The sequence below is a fragment of the Diceros bicornis genome, unplaced genomic scaffold, assembly GCF_020826845.1.
Source record: "Diceros bicornis minor isolate mBicDic1 unplaced genomic scaffold, mDicBic1.mat.cur scaffold_158_ctg1, whole genome shotgun sequence".
Classification (NCBI taxonomy): Eukaryota; Metazoa; Chordata; class Mammalia; order Perissodactyla; family Rhinocerotidae; genus Diceros; species Diceros bicornis.
Window position 1 is genome coordinate 230,519 of NW_026691064.1, and position 22,540 is coordinate 253,058.

The 22,540-nt window shown below is 37.4% G+C and overlaps 1 long non-coding RNA gene across 2 annotated transcripts in view; it reads right to left on the reverse strand.

Annotated features, from left to right (window-relative positions):
• LOC131402559 (uncharacterized) overlaps positions 1 to 22,540 on the reverse strand; it is an 87,450-nt gene that overhangs the window by 42,212 nt on the left and 22,698 nt on the right. The window contains exon 1 of one of the 2 annotated variants that reach the window (XR_009218769.1): positions 2,078 to 2,209. The exons of the other annotated variant lie outside the window; for it this stretch is intronic. This is a non-coding gene — a long non-coding RNA (uncharacterized LOC131402559). Of the gene's footprint in view, positions 1 to 2,077; positions 2,210 to 22,540 lie in introns of those variants that run through there. 2 annotated transcript variants of the gene reach the window in all.

The following is a 22,540-nucleotide window of genomic DNA, read 5'->3' on the forward strand; positions in this document are numbered from 1 at the left end:
ACAACTCATTAGAGAGCCCTCTCAGTAACGGGCTTCACTCCCCTCGGTCTGATGTGAATGTATTCATTAAGGACATACCATAAAATAACTAATAAAGTAAATTTGGAACATTTAAAAAGAATAAAGCACAACTTACTTTCCTTAAAGAAATAATTTAATCTGTTGTGACTGTTTTAAATATTTGAAATAGGGAAGAAATTCTTTACAGGTGGTTTTTATTGTAACTTGGAACTGACTCCTCATTCAAATGTGCATATTAATGTCTAATGCATATCAGAGCAACTCCTGTGGGAAGAATAAATGTGTTAGACTGTGCAAGTATAAAGAATAAACATGAAACCTGGCAGAAGGTCAGATGGGTGGAACTTCCATTCTGTTTCTCTTGCCCTGAGTAATTGCCCAGTTTGCAAGAAACCGTTGTCCCATTTAAATAGCAGGGTTGATCATGATGTAGTCTGACTTGTAGATGAAACCCTATGTAACTGTGTTGCTCATGCAATTCTACTCAATCATTTTTTACTTTTACTTTTCTATTGTTTCAAGGAGGGGCCAGTTTGCACCTTCTTGATTAAAGAATGATTTCTTCAGCAAAACTCTCCTACCTCAGACACGTTGACAGTTATATATTGAGAATAAAAACCCTAGATTTTTCACTGGCAACCAAAAATTAGATGTTTTTTCCTTCTCTACTGACAACAGGAAGTTAACAATAATTAAAAGGAAAATATTGAATAAAACAGTAACTATCCTAGATGCATCCTATAATATGAATTGTATATGACATATTAAAAGCAAGACTAAGTTGTTAATTGACAAATTGTGAGACTGTTCATTTGACCACAAGTACTGTCACTTACAAATAAATAATTCGACTGTGAACCAAGATCTAGAGATACCCTTCACTGCTTTAGACATAACATGGTTACCAAGAAGGTGTCATTTGTAAGGCAAATTCCCTCAAATTCACACGTGTGCTGTTCCATTAAACTCCCTGTCAATCTAGTCTTATACCCACATTTAACATTCAAATTCAAACCATACAGACAACAGTAAACAAAACCAGTGTACTATCCTTAACGTGCAATGCTAACAAACTTTTGAAGAAACAACCATTTTCAACTTATCTCTTTCTGGTGTATTGCTCCTGAGCTAAGATAGGTATTTTTTAAATGAGTATTTCAGTATCAGTGATAGGTGATACCACAGCTCTCTTGTTTTCAATATTGCCCAACTCATATATAATTGAAAGAGAGACAGGACATGGAGTTGAAAAAATGATGATGTTATTCTTAGCTACACATTATGATGGTCATAGATAACTGTAATAGTAAAATACCAAAATATATTAAGAATTCTATTAGTTTTATGAAATACACATCGAAACTCAGACTTCAAAAGGTCTGAAGTAGACTATAAATAAATGACATGAAGTAGTTTTCATAGGGAACATATAAATTTGTTTAGGTGAAATTAGGTCTTTAATTGACAGGATGGCAAGTTATAAATAGTCAATTCAAGAGGGTGGAAAGTAATAGGCCATTTAACACCATTCTCAGACTTTTGAATCTCTAAATTTCTGTTTTCTCTGTCTTACCTCTCCCATCTCCTGCTTCAGCCATTTATAGCAAGGCATCTAGCCTCAAATAGGCTGGCTGGTCATGAATAAACCATCCATCTAGCAATGCATTACACAACCCTCGTATGGAAGCATATTCGTTAAATATTTAAGATATTTATATTCTGTTCTGGCAAGAAGGCTGATTCCTGGATGCAAGATTCAGGGTCACTGGATAAAGGGGAGCCACTCCTGTTATTAGCCAACCGAGGCAAGACAGAATGCAATGGAGAGGCCTTTGTTTAAAAGTAAAAATGATGCATACTAACTTGATAGACTCCTTCCAACCTGTGCTTTAATTCAGTGCATTTGCATCTCAGCCCAAACCAAGTAAGACAACTTATCAAAGCCCTTGCCTCATCAAACGGCAAATTTTAAAAAATTTTTGTACCTCCTTGGTACTGTTTCTCTAAATTTCTAAAACCATTTGTATGTCTCCCATGGGGAAGACAGGTCACTTACTTGATCCCTACTTTCTGTGCTTCTTAGACACCCAAGCCTTCTCTATTTTCTTTGACCCTCAGAGTCCTGAAGTTCTAATAGTCCAATGGCCCTGTGCAGCTTCTGAAGCCAATTTACTAGCACATTCCACCCCCCCCCCATCATCTTAGGTGAATTTTCCTAAATTTAAAGCTCCTTCATCTCACAAAGCCGTACCATTCCCCTGTCCCACCTACTGCTTTCCCCTTGAGTCTCAACATCCACTAGAAAAAGATTGGATTTGTAAAACCCCTGACTGAAGTTGGTCTATGAAAATTTTGGCCCACTGAAAGAGCCAAATTCACTTCACCTCATCTCTCCTGTACACTTTTTATTGCTTTCCCTTAACTTTCCTTCCTTACTTGGTCCACATTTGTTTACAGCATATGAGCCAGCAGTGATATAAATGTGTTACCAACAAAGAACACATTTCTTTTCATTATTAACATTATCTGCCCCATAGGATTAGGCTCAGATAACTATAAAGTAGAATTATGATATATTCAAGTTTTCAAAAATTATCACCACACTTCTCCTCTTTTGACAAGGGATTGAGTAGAGAGTTTGGCAATTTAAGACTTATATCCAATTAGAGTAGAAACACAGGTATTGCCATACATCAGTGCTGCAAAATACCATTTTTGCAGCCCTATGAGTAATATTATTTTCTAGTAAGCAATCATTTCTTCACTTAATCCCATATTAGATCGTACCTCTGTCAATGTTTGTAATGAAGGTGAGCAGTTTGTTTTTGGCCCCAGGACATGCTGTTAGAAATAAAATGTGCAACTTCCACTGTGCCTTTGGGAAGCATTTAGACATCTGTACACTTTACATCGTCTTTCCTATGTTGCCATAGAGAGTATCATCTTGTCTTCTTCTTTGGCAGCTCTGAGATAACATACAAAGCTGGTGTTGAGTTATGGAATGCCATTTGGAGACCCCTCAAAGCGTTCTCAAATATAATTCACTTCCTTTGGAAATATGTATTATCCGTTCTTCCAAAATACAATTTAATTATGCACTTTCATAAAATGTCATCATCCTAGTACACTTGACATTTTTAACACATATTCTATTCCTGTCATCTCTATCAATGACAAATGACAGAATAAAGGCCTCGTTAAAAAATTATATCATCCAAGGCATTTTATATAATTAGGGGCAATTAGAATTTATAAAACATTTAAATGAATTTAGCTTTTCTTTTAAAGCCGATGAAGCTCATAAGAAAGTCAAAGCAAGCACTGGACACTCAATCTATCAATCAAAAGGCGCGATTTGAAGCAGGTGCCAGATGGCATCCTGGCAGCATCACTACCTCACCTTTGACCTTAGACGAGCACCTCATCCTTCCCAAGATTGTTTCTTCATTTGCAAGACTAGAGAACTAAATTACAAGCTTTCTAAGATTCGTTCAGGCAACGAATTCATAACCTCTTAATATTTACTGGGTATCTATATGTCCAGAACTTACTAGATGCTATAAGAGATCTAGACATAGCTCTTATCTTGAGTTGCTAATAGTCTATTTTTGTAAGAAATAGGGAAAACATTAAAGCACAATAAAAGACAATTAATAAACAATTACCGGAGTATTTACTAGAGATTGCGTGGTAGCTAACCTGTGTTATAGAAACTAAGAAAAGGGAGAGATAAGTAACGGAAATCTCTGCATTTAAGTTTAATAAGAGCATCCAGATTCTCTTCAGGTGAACTATAGCCCGCTTTTCTTAGAAAATCTACACCAGATGAAATTATATCCAATTCAACTTGTATCTATTGAATACTTTCTACATAACTAGTTAACTTATTTCAACACAAAATTTTCCTTTCCTATTTTGTTTCATCACTGTTAGTTCTTCTACTAAACTTTGAATCCTCAAAAGCTCTTTGGAATTGTTTTTAGTCCTTTCTCCCTTAATCTAGGAAGTCACTCAGTGTCACCCAGCAACAAAGTAGTGTAGACAGAGTTAGGATTCAGGTTTTCTACTATTTAATTCTCCCCTATGCCCAGTGCCTCTATTACCACACTCTTCTGGGCGAGCTCCCTCTTAACAGTGCTTCCTGCACACTGCCACAACAAGCATCCTCAAATCACCCCTTTCCTGCAAATCCCATCAGACTATACCAGGCAACTCAGGCAGTGAGAAACCTTAGAAATCATCTAGTCTTCTTTCTCTCCACCACCCACAGGCACATCCTGTAGCAACTACAGAATGGCAGCGTCCAGTGCTATTAAGTGATTACTTAGTGCACTGACACTGTCAGGATTTCATCCCAAATTGGGACTTTTCCCACAATCAACCAACATAAATTTTCTCATTTATGAAAATCAAAACCTAATTCCTACCTTAAGAGTTACCATGAGAAATAAATGAGATAGTTTGTGCCTAGTATACAGTAAGTGCTTCATGCTGTATTAACCATGAATTTTTATTCTCTATATGCTGATGCTTTGACATCTGGGGCCCTAATGACCTGGGAGGGACTGCCCTTCTCAGGGTTAGCTAATTCCTAGTGATATCGAACAACTTGCCCATGAGCACAACTTTCACATGCAAATCAGTCAATGCAGAGCCCACACACCCAACCCTCTCTTCATCAGCCTCTCACATTGCAGGCCACTATCCATCTGCCCTAATCACCCTAGGGCCAGGTACCAAACTATTGGGGAAGCTCCTATACCCCATAGCCCACTGAAATCATTCAAACTAGCCAAAGCTAGTCTGCTTACCCTGCCTTGCCTATTCCTTCTCATGGAAACCACAACAAAGGATCTTGCCCATATTTTCCCCTCAGCGTGAGCAACTGACCCTTCTGACTGACACTGGTGCTTCCCTGTGAGGCCCTGTGTTGCGTGCCATGCCTCCTGATTCTAGGGGTCTGGGAATACAATAAACTTCTTCCTTTATGACAATCACTCCCATGTCTCAGCTTCCCATAAAACAAATACATATTAATTTTCCCCTTTCTGACCCTCCCCAAATAATGGATATCCCATCCTTAAACTTCAGCATCCCCAACTGTGACTCCTAGAATTCTCTCCTGCCTAGTAAACTCATAACCAAGACATATTATGTTCTATTTACCTATGGCCTGGCTATCTCCCCTGTCCCTCTTTCAATAGACACATCCAGTCGTGGGTAGAGTTCTACATTTTTCAAATGGTTTTCCCATGTCTCAGGTCGTTTTCCTCCTAGATCTGATGTTCTAACCTACCTTCTAGATTTTTTCCTATGTAGTTTTTCTTTTCTTAGAATAAACAAAACTTGGTTTTAGTCTCAAGTCTAGAAACTTTGTCTGTGTAGGTACTCCAGAACCCTCGTCTTACCTCTCAACACACTCAAAAATGAAAAGGCAGGATTGTGTCAAGAGTGAGAACAATGGATTAAGAAAGACTTGATTTTAAAAACTGAATCCACTGTCTGCAGTTCTTGGACAAACTGCCTCTCCGAGGCTCAATTTTTCACATGTAAAGTGCAGACAATCATACCACCTATATCATAGAGTGCTTATAAACATTAAATGAGATTAACGTATGTAAAGTATCTGATATACAGTATGCTCTAAAAATGGTAGCTCGTATTGCTGGGATTTTAATTGTGGTTGGTATGATGGTAATGTCAGTAGTAGTGATTATTACAAAAATAAGGTCATCACTGAAAATAAACTTTGTAAGCGCCTTTAAAATGTTTATATCTGTCACCTTGGAAAAGTATGGTTCAATATTTGGTTTTAAAATAATGGGCTTTTTTGCATACCTCCATGTAAATTTTTTTTTTAATTTTTTGTTTATTGCAGTAACATTGGTTTATAACATTGTAAAAATTTCAGGTGTACATCATTGTACTTCTATTTCTGCATAGATTACATCATGTTCACCACCAAAATACTAATTACAACCCATCACCACACACATGTACCGAATTATCCCTTTCACCCTCCTCCCTCCCCACTTCCCCTCTGGTAACCACCAATCCAATCTCTGTCCCTATGTGTTTGTTTACTGTTGTTATTATCTACTACTTAATGAAGGAAATCATATGGTATTTGACCTTCTCCCTCTGACTTATTTCACTTTGCATTATACCCTCAATGTTCATCCATGTTGTCACAAATGCCTGGATTTCATCGTTTCTTATGGCTGAGTAGTATTCCATTGTGTATATATACCACATCTTCTGTAAATTTAAAAACAAGTCCAACCATTTAAACATCTATCGTGTGGAGGCAATTCTTTTTGGATCAAACTTATTGTTTAAAGGAAGAGCATCAATTCGTTGGATGTATGCGTTCAGTGTTCATTTGCTTAAAACATGTCTACCTCCAAATATACAACAGAAAAATAAAGATTAAGTTTACATTTGTGTAACTCTGCATAGGTTGACTTTTCTCATGCGTTGTCATTGGATCCTTACAAAAATCTAGTGATATGAGCATAAAAAGAGTGTCATGAGCATAAAAGCATCATTATCACCATTTCACACATGAAGAAGCTGAAGGAGGGAAAAGTAATTAAAATTAGTAGAATGTCTAACTTCATATATAAATGATTTTCATAATAACCGTGACTACTCCACTAAAATGGCTCTTGTCAAGGCCACTTAATACCTCCAAATTAACCAATCCATCAGTTACTTCTACGTCTTTATTTTATTAAAGCATTTGACAAAGTTGACCCCTTCTCTTTTCTTGAAATATTTTCTTCACTTAGCTTATTTGACACTGAATTACATGATTTCTGTTCCCACTTTCTCTTGCTCCTTCTTGGTCTCTTTTTGCTGGATGCATCCCTTAGTCCTGACTTTAAATTATGGAGTAGCTCCGATTTTTCTCTTCTTTTTCTATAATTTCCATTTAGATGACCTCCTGCAGTCCTACTGCCTTAAATATCATCTAAATGTTGGTGACACCCAGACTCATGCTGTAGCCCCAGACCCGAACCCCATGAACTGCAGGCCTGAATATTTACTAACTTACAGTACATCTCCATGGAGGTCTTACAGACACCTCAAAACCTAACTTAGCCAAAACAAGTATATTTATTTCTGACCCCAACTCTAATACCATCTCCTCTCCCAATCTTCTCATGTCTAAAATGATTCCTATCATCCACCCAAAGTCAGAAACAGAGTCCTCATTTTTCCTAACTTCACAGAGCCAATCCTTCAGAAAATCTTGCCTGCTCCAACTGCACAGTATATCCCCAATCTACAACTTCTTCTTTCCACAGCTATCTCTCAGGTTCAAGTTTAATTATTTCTTACTTGGACTACTGAAATACCTTTTCACTAAGGTCTCAGCTTTTATTTTTGCTCTCCTACATTCCATTCCCTATGAAAGAGCTACAGTAACCTTTATAAAACATACATAGATTGTATCACTTATCTGTTTAAACCCTCTAAAGACTTCCCATTATTGGCAGAATAAAGCTGAGCTCATTATTGTGGCTCCAAAGCTCCTACATAATCAGTTCCTTGCCTACCTTTCTGATCACTTCTGGTACAATACTCCTCATTTATCACATTCCAACCATACGAGACACCTTTCTCCGTTCCTTGATCTTGTCAAAATTCTTCCCACCTCAGGGCTTTTTTACAAAAATTCCTCTGCCTGAAATGCTTTCCCCCTATATTTTCAAATGGTTGGGGGCCTCTCATCATTCAGGTCTTTGTTCAAATATATACCCAGGACCTAGTAAGAGCTCAATCAATGTGGGCTGAATCAGTGGCATGAATGAATGAAGTGGCACCCCCTCAGAGAGACTCTGCCTGAGTATCTGAAGTACACCCATCTAGGTATCTGTCTCAGTCATTCTTTAACATTACTATGTTTTATTTTTCTCACAGAACTTATCACTCTCTAGAATTATTTATTTTCAGATTACCTGTTGATTAGCTGCATATGCCACAAAAATGAAATGTCATGAGTGCAGGGATCTTCCCTGTCCTATGCTCGACTGCATCTCCAGTGCCTGGAACAGTGCCCAGTTAAAGGAATATCACAATGATAGCCACTTTGTTGAATGAATAACGAGTGAATAAATAAATGAACCCATTTTGCAGGTGAAGAAAATGTGACTCAGAGAGGTTAAATAAATTTCCTAAGATCATATAGGGCATATAGATTTGTGGCTAAACAAGGATTCCACGCCGAAACTGTTGGACATCAAATTCCTTTCCATTTCCAATATGCCATGGTAGGTGGAACTTGAGATCTGGACAAGATGTGTAGACTCATTTCTCCCTGTTTCTCCTACTAACTATAACTATAAATTCCAGAAATAACACAAGAGGCAATCAAAAGAAAACTCTGAAAGGCGACAAAAGGAAGAAGAACTGGTTTCGGATCCCAGGACTAGAAAAAATAATACAAGGGCAATTTACATGCACACTCTTCTCAACCTAGCAACAGCAGACAGGCTCATTCTTTCCCTCGGTCGTTTGGAAGTCTCTCCGACAGCACCAGGTGAGCTCAGCAACACCCATAAGGGGACGGATAGGGAACCACACTAACAATAAGCTGCCAGAGGAAGTGCTCTCCTCTGCACAGGGCCCGACATGCCCCTCCTTCACCAAGAGATATGGGTAGCTGGAAAGAGGGATCCCGCCACAACCCCACTTGGACCTGGAAGACTCATAGTCCCTGTGGGCTGAGGCTCCTCCCCTCCACCCAGAGACGCCAGCTCCCCAGCCCCAGAAAACCCCTTGAGTCCTCTTGGGCAGCACCAGCAGGGCCCAATAGCAACCACATCAGTAACCGATTAACCAAGTAGACTAGAATAACACTGCAAATGCTCTGAAAGTTAAACTGAACCATAGACCAAAACTGTAGCTAAGGCCTGTGTACTAATCAACAGGGTAACTGCCTGATAAATATGAGATTTAAATAGGATCCAGAGTGTCCTATCAAAATAGATGAGATGTTCAGGATACAATCAAACATCACTCATCATGTCAAGAATCTAGAAATCACAACTTGAAAGAGGAAAGACAATCAAGTGACGCTAACAGCAAGATGAAGCAGATATTGGAATTATCTGACAAGGATTTGAAAGCAGCCATCATAAAAATGCTTTAACGATCAATTACAAATTCTCTTAAAAAACAGATGGAAAAAATAGAAAATCCCAGCAAAGAAAGGTAAATAATAAATATTAACTAAATGAAAATCACAGAACTAAAAATACGATAATAGGAATAATAAACTTGCTGGATGGTCTCAGTAATAGTGGAGACGACAGAGGGTTGAATCAGTGAACTTGAGGAAAGATCAATAGAATTTAGTCAGTATGAAAAAGAGAGAAAAAAAAACAGGAAAAAAAAATGAACAGAGACTAGAAGACTTGTGGGAATATAACAAAAAGTTTCAACATTCATATCATTGGAGCCTCGGAAATCAAGGAGAAAGACAGTAGGGTTGAAAGGGTATTCAAATAAATAGTAGCTGAAAGCTTCCCAAATTTGGCAAAAGACACAAACCTACAGATTCAAGAAGCTACATAAACCTTAAACAGGATAAACCCAAAGGCATTCTTGGCAAAATCCATCATAATTAAACTTCTGAAGTCTAAGACAAAAAGAAAATTTTGAAAGCACTCAGAGAGAAATGATGAGTTACTTATAGGAGAACGCTCATTCTAATGACAGCAGATTCCTCCTATGAAACCATAGAGGCCAGAAGGAAGTAGCTAAATTTCAATATTATGTTTTTTTCCTAAACAAATAGGAAGAATCATTAACTATCACAAACATGTAGATAAATCTCTAGTGCTACTTACCTGGAAGCAATCTAGATCAAGTTGCAGTGTGAGAAGCAGCTCTGTGCAAATCAATGCCTGGAGTTCCACTGGAGGCATCTCTTTGAGGGTCTCCTGGGTCTTCTCTACATGAATTTCTTATTTAATGCATAGCCTACGTGTTATGTCCTTAGCAGGATTTCTAAATTTGAGAAAATCTATCCAACCACTTTCGCTATATGCAGTAACCATCAGAGAGAAACTTAATTTTATTTACATAGATTAGCCAGGAGAGCAAACTCTAGCTTGGTACTTCATGCATTTTATAGATGCACACTCAATTTTCAACATTGTACTAAAAGCTTAAGTTTAGTCTGACCGTGCCTTGCCTCTAAAAATGGACAGGCACTCTAGAAATGGACACGGTATTTATTTTTGTGGATATATATCAAATACAGTTTTCAAATTTCCTTATAAGATTAGAAACCCCATTGAAAGATTGCAAAGGCTCAGTATTTAAATGGTAGGGAACTACTAGGAAAGATAGAGGGGAAAATAAGATTGCTGATTATAGCTTCTTTAAAAGTTACTTCATTGTTTGACCTTAGCATACCATTTTATTTAAAATATGCTTGTTTTATATATACAAAACTTCTTTTGAAATGATTATTAGACAGTTAATAAGTCTTTTGAAGACTAAAGGCAGTCTGTTAAGTATTTAAGGTATTTCAGCTTTGCCTCTGATAGTATATATCCTCAATGAAATGTAACTTGAAAATGGATTTTCTTATCATCCATGAAAAAGTATAAACTTAATCTAGTTTCAATTTCTTTATCTCAATACCCTTTTAATTGACACTTTGCCTCACCTAATGAAAAAGCACTCTCTCTACAATCACAACTATTAGAATCTTATTTTGCCCTTGTCAAGACTAACAGACAGCAAGTTGAAGCTTAAACACTGATAGCTGAAAATCTTCTCATCCAAAAGCCTGTAAAAATCTTCAGTATCTTGACTGAATATATATCTATTATTCTTTATACCTAACTTCAAGAGGATTTAGAATGACAGATAACAAGATTCAAGAAAGTCTTAATGTACTTTAATTCCAGCTTTAGAAGTATTAGGTACTGCGATTTTTTTTCCTTTAAAACATATTTAAATATACAAGAGGAGCTAAAGGTAAGTTATACAGACTTCTTAAAATATACCATTTACTGTCTGTCTTTTTAAAAATAATTCAATTTGTTCACCATCCACGAAAAAAAGTATATCCGCTGGGATATAGCTGAGTGTAACTCTACATTAGCAGCCAAAAGTAATGTAAATCCACAAACAGAGTCCATAAGTTTCTGAAATTCTCAATCTTCCTTTGTTAAATAGCATAAATTATGATACTGGTAGTGAAATCAGAGTTCTACGTGTGATTAGAGAACTTATTAAATAATACGTAACTCATCTATATGATGCAATACCATGCATATATTAAAAATCAGGTCCTCACAGTATACACAAAAGTGGGAAAATGCTTACTCTTTATTGTTAAGGAAAAACAGAATATGAATTGTATTTCTGGAGCATCCAGATTTTTTATATATTTCTTACTCTTGTTTATTGTTTTGTATTCACATAAATTTCAAATATATGCATGTAAACTCTGATAGTAAGTCACAGCTGAGTTTGTATCAGTTTACCCAACTCACCAGCTGCTTTATTTTCATTGAATCTATCTGACACTACTCTCACCTCTAGGAGCGATGATTTGCTTTTAGTCAATTAAGAAGACACACAGAGTTTATTCGTGATGTCACCAAGATGGACAAGTAGGAGATCCCACAAACAGCAACAATTAGACAGCTATCCACAAACAAAAAGAGCTTTGAGAGAGCTCTGTGGTCCACTTAAGAAATTTCAGCAGCACAGTGGAACAAAGGGCTTGAGAATAACTGCCCAGAAAGGGAAGGAAGACAGCTTCGTTTTGCCTGTATCATCCCATCTCCCAAGCTGCATGGCTCAGCAGCAAGACGGAACTTCCCAGCTAGAAAGAGTTCCCTTTGCAGGGGAAGGAAGAGCAGGGTGAGCGACCAGCTTCCTCAGCCTTTCAGGGCACTGCATGAAGGTCCCGCCTTGTTTCCACCCCACCCGGAGACCTGCAAAGCTGAGACATACAGAGATGGCTCAGAACAAGGAAGAAAAGCAGGGGCTACCAGTAGCAGCCACACAGCGGAGCAATCCGGGTTCCCGGTAACCTACTCTGCACACAAACCCAGCTGCTTTTGCCACGGAAGAAAACAAACCCAGCACAGCTGTCATCACCGGCCTCCTCTGCCACGAGCCTGCAATGAACCAGCAGCCAGGGTTGTGCACACTGACAGCCAGGGGCACTGGCTGGTTGGTGGGAATGTAAATTTGTACAGCCACTATGGAAAACAGCATGGAAGTTCCTTAAAAAATTCAAAATAGAACTACCTATGATCCAGCAATCCTACTTCTAGGTATATATCCAAAGATGATGAAATCACTATCTCAAAGAGATATCTGGACTCCCACATTCATCGCAGCATTATTCACAATAGCCAAGACATGGAAACAACCTAAGTGTCTTTGAATGGATGAATGGATTTCAAAATGTGATATATATATATATATATATATATATATAAACACAATGGAATATTGTTCAGCCATAAAAAAGAAGGAAATCCTGCCATTTGAGACAACATAAATGGACTTCGAGGGAATTATGCTAAATGAAATAAATCAGACAGAGAAAGAGAAATACTGTACGATCTCACTTGTATGCGGAATCTAAAAACATCGAACTCATAGAAACAGTAGAATAGTGGTTGTGAGGGGCTGAGGAGTGTGGGAAATGGGGAGAAGTTGGTCAAAGGATACAAACTTTCAGTTATAAGATGAATAAGTTCCAGGGATCTAATGTACAGCATGATGACTATAATTAACAGTACCTGTATTGTATACTTGAAAGTTGCTTTGAGAGTAGAGCTTTAATGTTCTCACCATAATGACAACAATTATGGTAATTATGTGATGGGAAGGATGTATTAACTAACCTTATTGTGGTAAATATTTCACAATACATACATGTATCTAATCATTGCATTATACACCTTAAACTTACACAATGTTACATGTCAACTACGTCTCAATAAAGCTGGAAAAAAATAAAAGAAGACATACAACTTTGCAAGGTCAGAAGAACAAATAGTTTTCCAATATGGTCATGTTGTGAGTCGATAAATATAGAAACACTTGTTCTTAAGAAGTAAATTCAAATGGTAGCTACAGTTTCAGATATACTTATCTTCAAACAGATGCAACAAAAATCTTCAGAATCCTCCACCATTTCAGATAAAAACTACTAAAATGAGCATGAGTGACAACCTTGACTAGCGGCATCTAAATCATAAGAATCATGTTCTGTAGTAAGAGAATAGAATACAGCTGGGGAAAGTTTGAATTTATGTAAAGAATGGTGCCCTTTTTATGTACAGGTCCTCTGTTACGCACATTCATGATCTTGAAGCTGGGTACCTGAGTGTTACTGTAAATATTCCATACGAGCATGGTTACCCTCCAACTTTGCTCCCAACACAGACACAGATGAAAAGAATAAACTAACTTAGTTCCCATTAGATGTATATGTTGTGTCCAAATGCTTGCTTCACAGAACATGCATAATTATAGCTTATTAACTTGTTGTTTACTTGTCTAACCAAAGGGGTCACTCAAGGTTCACAAGGATTTATGAGCTTGTTTTGCAGGAGAAAAAGAATGCCTTTAAGGAAGTTACAACTACCAGATAACCAGCCCCCCTCCCCCCCTGCACCCCCCACCCCCACCACTGCCACTGCCGCCAAGAAGTCTGGTTGCCCAAGGTCTTATCTAAAGTGAAAGAAACACAGATTTCCCCTTTGTTTCCCCAAAACTCCACCTCCCAAACCCCTTAGCCCTATGAAGACCCCCTGCTTTCTTCCTTTGTTAAGGCAGCTCTGAGAAAGCCTATTCTCCCGCCTTCTCATTTTGGCCAATTCAAATAAACCTTTCTCTACCTCCAAGCACCAAGTGTCTCAGTGACTCGCTTACTGTGCACATTGATCTGAGCTTAAGAGGTTCAGTATAAATCTCATCTAAAGTTTTGATCACAAATGAGAAATTTGTGTTCACAAAATCTAAGTAAATTTCTCACTGCCCAAAGCTGGCAAAAGGCAGAGCTTAGATGTCTCAATATCAATTCTTTTTACTACATAAGACATATTGTGGGATCCAAAATGCCTGAGAGAGTTATAAAGGAAGAATGGGTAGGTGATAGGCTACTCCAGTCATCTACGTATTAGATGAGTAAATAGCACCACCATTCCCCCAGTTGCTCAAGACATAAGTTTTTTATGCTTCTCTTTCCCTCAATACCTTTATCAATCTATGAGCAAGTCTTGTCTACTCTACCTTGAAATCGTATTTCAAATCCTTGCACTTTGCTCTGTCCTTACTACCATCACTCTAGTCCAAGGCATAACCATATCTTTGCTTGGCCAATGCAAGAGACCTGTGACTGGGCTTCCTGAGTTTACTTATGGCCCCTTCTAGTACATTCTTCACATGACAGTCAAAAAATATAAATTAAATAAAATATTGCCACTTCCTACTTACAACTTCTTATTTTGGCTCATACGTAATTCTTATTACTACAAGATTTATCCCCACTTGTGTCACTTCTCAATTTTCTCACCTATTATCTACTTCTCTCCTGACACGCTGACCTTTTTTTGGCTCCTCACATGCAACAAGCTCATCTGTAGATTTAGGGTGTTTGCAATAAACTGCCCCCTCCTCTCAGCATGTTCTTCTACCTGATCTTTGTATAGTTGCCTTCTGATCAATCAATTCCATGCTTCAATGTTACTTTTTCAAAGAGGCCTTTCCTAGCCTCCCAATTCAAAGTGACCACACAAACACTTTTTATCACATCATCCCATTAAATTTTTCTTTGTAACACTTACCACCATCTATTTTAATATTAGTATGTACTTATTACTGACTGAGTCTTGATTGTCTCTCTGTTTCCCCATCAGCATGAGTCTAATCCAGATGAGCAAGGACCTGGCCTCTTTTGTTCACCCCTGTGTCATCAGAACAGCCTGATGTAGAATGAGTGCCCCATAAATAATTGTTGACTGAATCAATGACCTCAATTACCTTTCAGCAACAGAGCCTTCTTTTCTTTTCATCCTATAGTCCCCTTAAAACATGTAAAACTCAGAGGTAGTTCTGATATCTAATGTTTTATCTATCACAATACTTCCTATCATCAGAGTTAGCCAAACTACAATAGTTTTATTCTTGTTATCATTTTAGTATTTTCTTTTCTATGTCTGTTCAGGAAATCCATTTAATCCTCATTAAGGAAAAGTCATCCACAGTCAATGAATAATAATAACTGAGATCAAAGTAGATATATTCAATAACTTAAGCTCATAAATTAATAGATAGTAACTCAATATAGCAATGGCATTTTGAATGTGGGAAGCCGAAATATGGTAAAACAGCTTTAGACACAACACACGCCATCAGCACAATAACATTGCATTCACGGCTCAAAATAAATTAGCAAACAGAATGAATAGCAAGCCAAATGCAAAATAATGAGGAGGAGGGGAGAGGAAAAGGAAGAGAGGAAGAAGGGGAAAGATATTACAAAAAAAATTCAACTATAAATGAAAAAGAAAAAATCGTCATGGGCAGTTGGAATGTGTCCAAGTATCATAATCCCTGTTCCAATGGTTTCCAAATCAGAAACACCAGGGAAGCATTTTAGAAATACAGTCTCAAGTCCGAGTCACCGATATTCATATTTCAAAGGCTTGGAGTGGAGACCTAGAATCTATATTTTTAACAACTATCCCATGCTATTCTGAGTTTGAAAACCACTGATTTAGTCCTACAACCTGCATTTTGCAGATGAAGAAGCAAAGATCCACAAAAATTCTTGATACCTATCCCACTAACCAGCGAAGATTAAGTTCCCATACATTTTTTTGGATACTAAAAGATCACTCTATAAGAGTTTTAAATACTCCAGAAAAATAGATGAAGGAACTGGGCCGGTGGTGTGATTAATAAGCACACCTGAATGTATCCTATGGACATACTCCCCAAGGAGTGCTTCACTGTTTAAAAGCACCTCACATGAAGCAAGTGCCATTCTATAACTTAAATTTTCGTTTTGATTACTTGGGCTCAAAGTAGAAAATCAAGTAGAGAGAAATCATAGAGGCTAGTTGTAGAGCTATTGTAGAAATTAAGAAAGAAGTGGCCGTATCTTGGATTCATGGGAGCGCTGTGTGAGGTCACAGAGGTGAGTCCAGCATAACTCCAGTGGGATCCAGTCACATAGACTGCAGCATGAATGGTGCACCTGAAATGGTAAGGTGAAACAAACCTGTGGGCTAAGGTGATGGAGGGAGGAAGGGAGAAAGAGAAAGAGGTAAAGAGTTGAAATTAAGATATATTTAGACATAAAATGCATCTAACAGAAATATAAGTAAATCATGAGTTTATGTGAATTTTTAGTTACATAGTTGACATTTCTAATATTACATATTCTTAGGATTATATTCTCTAAATTTCTGTTATCCTTTACACACATCATATCTTGCATACTTGATTTGCAGACCATGAAATAAAGAAAGAAGAGAACGTCTACTTATTAAAAGGATTTATGCTCCTTTTTGAATAAATGTCCTACACATTTTCCAGTGATTCCTATAAAAATAAAGATACTCTACCATCTTAATTTCTAAAATAGCTCAAAAAGAAAGAAGTTCTTAGTCATGAACAAATACACTGATGAGTAAACAGTATAAAATGATCAAATATTTCAGAAAAATATCTTTCTTAAAGACTTTTTTTATCAGAAAAGTACTATTTGCCATTTATCTCTTTGCTTAATTCCAAATCACCATTAAGTGTTTTTTTTTCTACTTAACTTGATTTGACAAAGAAAAGAAACTAATAATATGAATAACAGTCTCCTTAAAAAAATAAAATCTTAAGAATCTGGTATCAGTGTTCAGAAAGTCAGAAAAGCAAGAAAAAAAGTTGTTACATTGAAACCAACACCTAAGTTAATTTTGTTTATGGTCTCTCTGCTAATTAGACTAGCTAAAAGAGAAGCTCCAAATTTAGTATACACAATGCAGCATTTGCAGTGTCTAATTTAGTATCTCTAGGAAAAACAACAATCAAGTTTGCATGCATTGATTTTTTTTCCACTAAAATCTCATGTAGTTTATTGTTCATGACTTAATTTTCCATAGTTCTATAACTTTAATAAAACCTAACTCAATTAAGGAAGTTTAAATTTATTCCAAATCAGCTTGCAACACTTGCAAAAAAAAACTTTAGCAGAAAAAAGCTAACAAGGGCAAAAGTTACCTTGTAAGAAGACCTTTTGGTTGTTAATTTAAACTTTTTAATAGGCAAATTAAAGGTCATTTGTAAAATAAAGGACCAAGTAAAATTTTTGATGCTTGTGAGAATGAGCAAGTGTTATAAACAACTAGTTAATGAAACATTCTTATGGAAAGAATGGATTAAGTTCACACTTTATGCTAACAACTACAGGTTCAAAGAGGGGCCCTACTAGTTATACATTTGACAGTATTATTATCCACCCAGTCGGCCAACCACAAACCCAGGTCAGAGTTCACTCAAAAGAACACTAACTGGACTCTGGACCAAGATTGCAACATAAGAACATCCTGAATGTCCCTCTTCCCATGCACGCAGGAAATGTACAATTCCCTCTGAGAGAAACCAGAAATTAGCTGAGGGACTCCTACTCACCAGGCAAAAAAGAAAATATGTATATCAAAATGGTTAGGAAAGGCTGAGATCATCTCTAGCCATCACCCCACCCCTGGGGACAACCCCATACAATCTGGATGGAACCCTCAACTCCCAGCTTCTCCCAGAGGAGAGAGTTTGGACCACACATCTAGTGCCTCGGTGTCAACTGCCCCACCTGAGGGATGGACCCCTAAGCACCTAGCTCGGAAAGCCAGTGAGACTTGTGCTCACAAGTCCCACAGGACTACAGCAAACAAAGATGCAGTCCTTAATGGGCCTGCAAGCAGGGCTGCAGCTATCCCTACAGGGCTCAGCGCAGAGGGAGCAGGCAAAAGTCCACATCTTCCCGTTTCTCCCTGGAAGAGGTTTGACTGCATACTTTACAAGCTGCTGCCTGAAGGTCTGACTTCTAATTAGCATGCATCAGGGCTGACTACAATCTCCCCTGAGCCTGGAGGAGCCAGTGGGGACTTCCCCTGCCTTCTTCCCTCAGCTGATGCCAACAATAAAACCAAGTCACCAGCATCCCCCTGGAAGTAGCTTGTTCAAACATCTAGGGCCCTAACTATTAAAGCTGCTGCCTGAGGAACAAGCCCCCAGATCACTTAGCTCTAATAGCTAAGAGGGCTCAGCATTCAGGAGTCTCACGAGACAATAGCAAACGAAGAAATACTTGCTAATGAGCAAGCAAGCAAGCTCTTGGCCACAGTGGCTATTCCTCCAGGGCTCAGCACAGAGGGAGCAGGCAAAAACTCTTCTCTGACTTTCCCCCCTGTAAGGGACTTAACTACATTCCTGTAGACGGCCGTCTTCTTCCGGTGTCTTCACAGTCTTCCCTCTGTGTCTGTCTGTGTCCTAATCTCTTCTTATAAAGACATGGGTCATGGTCATAATGGATTAGGGCCCATCCTACCAACCTCATTTAATTTTAGTTACCTCTTTAAACACCCTATCTCCAAATACAGTCACATTCTGAGACACTAGGGTTTAGGACTTCAACATGTGAATTTGAGAAGGGACGCATTTCAGCCTATAACACCATCTGAAGCTCTCTTCCATGCTCCTACTCCCACCGTCCTAGTTGAGACCTGTCTCCTGAGGTCTATCCTGGAATCTCAACCCCAGTCTGCCTGCACTCTATCTCCTACACTGCCCTCATTCTTGCTTTAGCTCTACCAAGATTTTAAAATAGGATAAAATTAGACCCCTTCGAATATGTTGCCCAAGGGTCAGCTCTTGTCTGGAAAACAAATATGTTGATAAAGTATGCTCTAAAAGCTTTTAAAAGTCTGCAAGCCAAAACAAAACAAAATCATTAGTCCTAGGGGTTAGTGCAGGAAAATATAATAAATGTACTTTTATTAAACGCTAGTTGAGACATTAGAAAAATTTCATATATACCAAACACCACACCTATGCTTATGTTGATGCTTTGTACTCAGTAGACATTTCATTTCTTACCTATGAAATTTGTAAAAATGTAAACAAATTATATTACCCGCTACAGATAAGGATGAGCTCGTCTATTTTGCTTACTGCTATATCCCAGGGCCCAGAATCTACATAAAATTATCAAACACTACATTCCTGATAGGAGTGATAATGATATAGCACTTTGGAAAGTAATTTCTTCACATAAATTCAAAGCTTTAAAAATATTTATTGAGCCAGTAATTCCAATAAGATTCTAACTTAAGGACATTATTCTAAATATGGAAATCTTCTGCAGGAAGATATTTCTTTCTGCACAAAAGTGTAACCCTGAGAAGATCATTTACATGTGTTTATAAGCGGGTCAAATCTTGAATAAAATAACAATAAAAATAATGGCTTAATAATGGGCCACTTACTATGTGTCACACATTAAGCTGAGTGTTTTACAAATATTACCCAATTTAATCACCACAACACCATAAATTAAATATTATTATTCCTATTTTTATAGATGGAGAAACTGAGACTTAAGATTAAGTAGCTTGTCCAAATTTAAGCCACTATTCAGTGATAGAGCCAATGTACAAACTGCAAAATGTAATTGATATTAGGATTCATTGCCCCCATTTCTGATATTTTTCAAGTCTGTATTCCCTTCAAGTCTACATTATTCTCATTCTTTCCCTCTCTCTCACTCAGAACTTAAGAATTTAAGTGTAGTATCCTTTCCAAGAGTCTTTCAATTTAAAAGAAGACAGCTGAAAGAAACAACGATTAACCAATATCAGTGGCTCTCAAAGTGTCAGCTAGGAACCCATGAGAGTCCCTGAGATCTTTTCAGGAGACCTATGAGGTCAAAACTTATTTCATAACAAATCCAAGATATTCATTGCTTGTTTCACTCTCATTATTTTACAATTGTATAATAGAGTTTTCCAGAAGCTACCTGATAGGTGTTATCTCAACAGACTGAATGCAGAAACAGATAAGAGAATCTAGCTGTCTTCTATGAAGCCAGACATTAATCAGATTTACAAAAATGGGGGTGGGGTGGGGATGCCACTGTTCTCATTATTATTATTATTATTATTATTTTAGTCTTGGAAAATGTAGTTCTTTTCATGATAGCATTATGTTAACATGTAATGGTCTTATTATAATATTTAAAATTTTTTTCTTTTAAATTTTAATACAGCAATATCAATAGATATAACTCACATAAACCAGAGCTCTCTGGGGTCCCCAGTCATTTTTAAAAGTGTGAAAGTGTCCTGAGACCAAAAAGTTTGAAAATCATTGACATAAATTAGTAATAATGAAATCCCTGTTAGTGGCTCCAGGTCAGCCAAGAAAACATTTTGGAGGATGTGACATTTCTAGCAGGTTCGATCTGTTCCACAGACGTGGAAAGCTACTCGACCCAAGTTTGCTTTTTAAAATTATATCCACCTCCAATATACAGCGACTAACAACTCATTTGTCTTTAAACCTAATAAACATTTTTTGGGCACCTACATGAATCAAGTATTTAACACAATCAATATTTGGCAGTGCTGAGACATCAACCTAAGTTTTCTTATTCCAGGTCAATTGCTCTTTCCCCTAGGTTGCCACTAAATAATGTTTTAAAGCAATCGATATAAACACACCCAAGAAGGAACATCACCACCCACTGTGCCAGTATGCTCTCTGTCTCTCTCTGTCTCTCTCACACACAAACACACAAACAACAGTCACACACAAACACACACACACCCTTCCTTAATAGGAACTGACAGAGTTAGATTCACATTTTCTGAGATAAAAAGAGAAATCACTGTTCAACTTTTGTTCTCCTGTGGCAAAACAGTCCCTTGATTATAACAATGACAGAAAAGGCTCTTGCTTCATTTCCATTGATAATAGCATTATTGAGCTATTAAGCTCTCCCCTGCATCACTTACTATTCTTGATGTTTTCCATTCAGTATCTCAATCCTTGCAATAACCTGTGAGCTAAGTATTACTATCTCCATTTTACAAATGAGGAGACTAATGCTCAGAAAGAGTAAATAACTTGTCCAGGTCACACAGCTATTACATTACAGATATGGGATTCATACCGAAATTTCTCTATGTGTAATGCCTCAGATTCTTAACCAGCTCTTTACTCTCCTTTGTAATCTTTATTCTTATTAATTCTCTATGTGATGTGTGAAAAGGGATTACTTGCTTGGCTGTCACATGGTTTGATAGCCCAGAGTAAAGGTAGTGGCTGGATATGGTGATATGGTGCACAAAGGCATGGGGAAAACCAAGTTTTATTCCTATTATCTACTTGCTGACTTTTCGGATAGTTTTAGTTCCTACTGTGTTATGGTTCCTCAAAGGTTTAAACAACAGGTCATGAAGCAAACGAAATGATTCATAGCAGTACTTATTCACCCAGCTATTCTGAGTTCAGTAAAAAATAATAAACTGACTCTCTTTTTTTAATGTTAACTTAGACACTAGAGAGAGCTTGTGCAATGTAGAGAGTATGGAAAGAAACATGGACACTGGCAAGTACAGTTAATTGAACATTTTATAGAACATTGAGAGAGTTCAGGGAAAGTGCATTTCCCATTTTTTATCTTCCCATGTTTAATGAAAATCCACCTATTATGACTGCATAGAAAAAGAGGAAATAGAAGAGAATTATCATTTTTATTTCTACTTAGTAGCTCATCCAAGCATTTGAATCTACTGGATCTACAGGCAATACATGCAGAGAGTCCACTGAAAGAGACAGGAGAAAGCATATACATCTGCCTTCAACCTTCCTCTCCCAGACTAAAACCTTCCCTTCCCTGACCACACAGTCTAGCCTTAAAGTAAATTTTGAAATAGACAAAAATTTCCTTCAACTCCAGGGACTCCTGTTTTGTGCTTTATCCCTCTTACCTTTCCAGTGGGGCGCCCCACCCCATTCTCCCTTGGGTACCTGGTGCCCAAATGAACTAAAAAATGTACTTGATCAGCTTTGGTGGAATATGGTACCAGTGTCTGATACCATTTATATTTCATTGATGACAAAAATCCATAAGTTAGAAGAATAAAGCCTTAGGATGAAATTTCAGGAAACGTGATTATTGATTAGCAGCTGCATTTTTGAAAAGCAAGTCCAGCCATATTGCTACCTTTTAAACCTAATCATTACATTTTTAAACCAAATTTTCAGTAGCAAAGTGTTTATAAATCCTGATGTTACTTTCTGCATATTCACTTTCTGATAATTATATGTCTTCCATGAAACGTTTTAAAGGACATTTTGTTTAAATTTTTTATAGCTTATACATATAGGAAAAAGGGAAAGAAAACGGAAGGAACAGGAGTCGTCCAAGGGAAGGAAGAGAGAAAAACTGAGTTTTTATAAAGAAATG